The sequence below is a fragment of the Rhipicephalus sanguineus genome, chromosome 1, assembly GCF_013339695.2.
Source record: "Rhipicephalus sanguineus isolate Rsan-2018 chromosome 1, BIME_Rsan_1.4, whole genome shotgun sequence".
NCBI classification, from domain to species: Eukaryota; Metazoa; Arthropoda; class Arachnida; order Ixodida; family Ixodidae; genus Rhipicephalus; species Rhipicephalus sanguineus.
In genome coordinates, this window is record NC_051176.1 from 158,808,469 (window position 1) to 158,814,066 (window position 5,598).

Consider the following 5,598-nt stretch of genomic DNA (forward strand, 5'->3'; position numbering starts at 1 on the left):
TCTTTCACACTTCTCACAGTGTTGGATAGAGCATGCCTTTATAAGGGGCGGTGACGTGCAACCAGGCTCGAAAAAAAAAAAGAAAAAAGACGCGCCGTTGCTACAACCGTCCCATTCGGCGCGTTTGCAACAGACGTGTAACTTTGTCAACGCTTTAACCAGCGCTTTAACACACCGCAAGGTGGTGCTTTTAGCCGCTCATAGCATCCATATCGAAAAGTAGCTCTCCGACGCTTGCCTGGCTCTCGCACCGCGTCCGCCGCCTCGCCCTGTGAGAATTAACGGCCAGGCTAGAGGGATGACACGACGCGCGTAGCGTTCCTCTTCGCGTTTCACGACGCTTTGAAGGAATGCATTGAGTATCAGTGTTTACTATGCGCTTGTTGATGCCATCTTTGCACGGGATTCACCATATGCGGTGTGGGTATATAATGACAATTTCAGCTACCGCAATGGTTAAATCTTGATCTTGGGCGTTAGTCGGTACGGAGATGTGCCACTAGGCGTTAACGTGAGGGCGTTCACATCAAGCGGTGCTATATCAGCCAAACAACAGTAGACATGGTACAAGCTCTCATATACCAACGCACTCTAAACAACCACTACATCGGTGACAACATGTTTCACTTTCATGTTATCCTGATTCCTATGACAGAGGGATCAGCCATCTTTTTTGTTATTTATAGCGGCTCTCCGGCCGCCATCTTGAATTTCGGTTCGGGACCGAGCAAGCACCCCCCTCCTAAATCTGGTCGAATTATCCTTCGCCGCATGGGGGAGCGCTTGCTCGGCATTTTACGGTAGTTTTTTTTTGCCTCAAAGAATGTGTTCATGCTATGAAAATATACCAACATATGTTTCGCTCCCCTAATAATAATAATAAATAAATAACAAATTTGCCCCGCAGAATTGTACTCTAAAACAAGCAAAAAACAGCTCCAATACTGTGAAACCTGACGAAGTGGTAGCACGGGCACTCAGTAATTCCTGTTCATAGAGTTTCCGCTGCTCTGTTTACGAAACTGTGGATAATGTCAATGTTTGAGGTAAGCATGTAGGGTTTCCTTGCATGAGTAGAATCTTGTTAGGGAGATTCGCTAACTCGGTGTGTGACACACGCAGTTTTTACAGCGAAAGCTGTTATGAGATCGTCTCACCGGCCGTTTTTGGCGCCGTAGTTGTCCGCCGCCGCTGCCGGTGTTCGTAACCGCTATCGCACGAAATAAGAAAAAAATATCCAGGATGGAACGGGGTTCGAACCTGGGCCCTCTGCGTGGGAGCCCAGTATTCTACCTCAGAGCCATGCCGGTGCTTCAGAAAAAGGCCCTATAGAGGCTTCATGTCGAGAAGGAACCACATTAACATATGTAATATAGCATGGTAGAAGAGCAAAATAACTACCAGGCGTCACACAACGCAAATCCTGTAACCAGGTGTCACACAATGTGAATTGCGTAATGAGTGGGTTGTTGAATGCGTCCAACCCATTACAAAGCGCTCTGCCATAATTCATCGTCGTCAGGCACAGCATCAACAAAGTGCAAATAAGGCCTTACAGGTGTTTGGCGAATACCACGGTTCTCCGCAGAATGACGAATAATGTCATAGTTGCTGCTTGCCTTCTTCAAAAAAATTATGATGATTTATAGCGTAGTGGGTTCCTCCCAAGTGCACTTGTATTGGTTGCCAAGGAACCCCATAGGGCTCCCATGATCCATTTCCTCAGGGTCTCAATAAAGTTCTTTCCCTCTCTCTCTTTCTCACATTAACGTATGTTATAGAGCGTGGTGGGAGAGTGAAATAGTGACCGGGCATCACACAATGCGAATTGCGTAGCTAGTTGGTCATTTAAAGCTTCCAACCCATTACACAGGGCTGAGCTGTAATTCTTCATCGTCATCAGTCGTCCTCCAGCGCGTGCTAATCGCGCGCAATGAAGGACCTCAATAAAGTTTATCCATCCATCCATCCATCCATCTATCCATCAGTCGTCGCATCAACAAAGTGCACATAAAAATGCCTTTCAGATGTGAAGCTGGTTCCTCGCTTCTCCGCAAAGTGATGTAAAGTGGCGTAGTCAGTGCTTCCCAACTTCACAAAAATTTATTTGTTATTTATTTGTCAAATACTGTCAGCCTTTCCAGGCCATTACAGGGAGTGGGTCGAAAGGTACACATAGAAGTACAATGCACAATAAATCAAAGAAGACATTAATAACGACAACCAAAACAAAAACAATGCATAAACCTCGTAATCAGGAGAAGAAAAAGATTGTACAAAAAATACCGCTATGCTATAGTGTACAAAAATATTCTTCTACCCTTTCCACAAAGCTGTCTACGCTATTCATGCCAATAATTTTCTGGGGCAACGCGTTCCATATTTCAATGGAAGCCGGAAAGAATGAAAATTTGAATGTGTCGCAGTGTGGCGTATTGCCTGATGTGCTTATCATGGCACATTCTACGGGAGTGACGATGCGGAGGTTTCAAGTGCTCGTGTTTATCTATGTTTAGGTGATCATTATAGAGCAAGACAAGAAATTTCACCGCTGCCCCGCCGCCGGCAGGCTAGTGTAGGAATTCCTGCGGCATTTCGAAGAGCAGTGACACTATCATAACGGGAATACTTTGAAAAAATAAAGCGTAGTGCCTTGTTTTGGATTCTTTCCAATCTATCTGTGAGGTATACCTGGTGGGGGTTCCAAACTATACTGCCATATTCAGGATGGGGCGCACTAGAGTTTATAGGCAGCTAACTTAACGGATGCAGGAGCCGCAGCCAATTGCCTTCGCAGAAACCCGAGTGTTTTAAATGCTTTTGTGCATGTGTTTCCAATATCGGCGTTCCATTTTAGATTACTTGTGATAGTTACACCCAAATATTTATAGAGTCTGTTCGTGTTATATCAGAGTCCGCCATTTTATAATTGAATGTAACAGGTGATTTCCTATGGCTAATAGTCATACACTTTGTTTTGCTGACGTTTATTTCCATACCCCAGGTTACGCACCATTGAGCAATTTTATCTAGAGAAGCATCTAGAAGCTTCTGATCGTCAGTACCGCGCACACACGTGTACACAACCAAATCATCGGCAAATAAACGCACTTTCACGCCTTCTTCAACACAACTAACAACGTTATTGATATAAATAAGAAACAATAGCGGTCCTAATACTGACCCTTGAGGTACCCCCGAGTACACCTCAAGTAAATCAGAGTTAGTATTATTAACAGTGACATACTGTGTACGATTGCACAGATAGGCAGTAATCCATTCTAATAATTTTGATTCAATACCAACAGACCTTAGTTTCTCAATTAATTTAAAATGCACTACGCGGTCATATGCTTTTGAAAAATCAATGAATATAGCGTCGATTTGGGACCTATCATTAATTGCTGATGCAAAGTCTTTAGTGATCTCTAAAAGCTGCGTTACAGTAGACAATCCTTTTCTAAAGCCATGTTGCATTGGGCTCAAGAGATTATTTTGTTCTAAGTGGGTCATAATTTCTTTGTTAATTATGTGCTCAAGCAACTTACAACAGCAACTTGTTAGTGATATCGGCCGGTACTTATCTACCAGCGTCTTTTTCCCATCTTTGTGAATGGGGGTAACCTTTGCGCATAACCAGTCCGTGGGTAACGTTGCTGTACTAAGCGACTCAGTAAATATGTGGAGGTAGGGCGTTAGCTGCTGCGCATAGTCTCAGAAACATATTGGATATGTTATCGGGACCGGGCGCTTTCTTGGTATCAATTTTAAAAGAAGGTTCAAAATACCCGACTCGTTATTAGAATTTCTGGAATAACAATAGTAGGCTCAGCCAAAGGCGTGCTTATCCTGGGTGAACGAGTGAATACGGATTGAAAATAATTATTAAACGTTTGCTATGATACTTTCATTTGTTACCACTGAGCCACCAATTTCTAATTTACTTGCACGATCCTCTGGTTTAGATAGATACCTCCAAAACTTTTGAGGTTGGTTCTTCATAAAATTGACTAATGTATTTGAAAAAGAAGTTATTTCTTGCAGTTCTGACCTCCGACTTTAAAGCCCGTGATAGCTGAGGTATGTCTTTACAGGCATTCTTTTTATTCCTCATTCTTTTGAGTTTCCGTTTAAGGTGGATAATGTGTCGTGTTATCCAAGGAGACATATTCCTGATCCTCTTGCGTTTTATGGGTATAAAACTCCTTTCACAATGCATGATGGTTCCTTTAATTTCAGCCACAATTCGTTAACACTTCCACATGACTCAATTGAAAAATTGTCGAGTTCTTCTCCAAATAATCTATGACGCTCTCGTCGGCAGCTCGGCTGTAATCTCTAATTTCAATACGCGAAGGTTTAATGCGATTACTAGTGCCCATATCTGAGGTGCGCACTGTCAACACTAAAATCTTATGATTCGAGATACCATCATCTATGCTATATTTGTTGGCAACGATCCTGACACGAGAGCTAAGTCTAGCACCGATGAGGTATTTCCCTGCACACGTGTCGGTTCTTTGACAATTTGCGATAAAGAAAAACTGAACAATATATCTAAAAGTTGCTCACTACATTGTTTTTCTTTTGTGCCCACAGTTAATTCATCCCAATTTATATCTGGTAAGTTGAAGTCACCTGTTAAAATTTTTTAGTGCGAGAGTTTGTCATGCTTTGTAAATAGTCATGTACCTGTGCTAGGTATTCATCCGGCGCTCCTGGACATCTATAAATAGCTCCTATTAGGAGTGAAGTGTCATTAAACTTAACCGTACACCACGTGCTCTCGTGATTTACTATACCTATTTCTCGTTGGAAAGGTAGGTGATCTTTATCGCAATGGCCACTCCACCTCCCCGTCCGGTACGATCGGTGCGTAACAATGTATATGAGGAGGGGACTACTTCTGAGTCATGGATTTCCGGATGAAGCCAGGTTTCTGTAATGATGATGACGTCTGGAGAGTACAGCAGTAATATTTCTTCCAATTTATCAATTTTGTTAACAATGCTGCGGGCATTGAAACAAAGCAAGGAAAGCGAGGCAGAATTTCCGTTTCGTCAGGCGGTCGTGCCGCTATTCGCCTTCGCCATGTCCCGCTTAGCCTGGCCTATTTGGACTCGCTTATTTTCTCGATCGTCCCACACGAACAGTTGGTTGCCCACTTTAAGTTTGTCAAATACAAGGGCTACACGATTTTCTTTGGCTGACTGCCATAGTTTTCTGCGTCTTTCGCGAACCTCGGCAGAGAAATCTTCAGATATAGATATCGAACTGTCTTTCAGCTTGAAAGCATTGCGCAAGATTGTCAGCTTTTCTGTGAAGTCATAAAAGCGTAAGATCACGGGACGCTCTCTATTATCTTTTTTAGAGCCAACTCGATGAATACAGTAGACTCTCATTAAACGGAACCTGAAGGGACCAGGAAAATGTGTTCCATTTAACAGGAGTTCCGTTCAGGGCCGTACCCAGGAATTTTTTTCGGGGGGGGTTTGCGTGTAGAACGGCTGCCATTTTTTAAGATTTATACTGGCTTTTTCGTGAATAAAACAAGTACATCGCTTACTTGTAATAATTCGATGGTATTTCAATTATTTG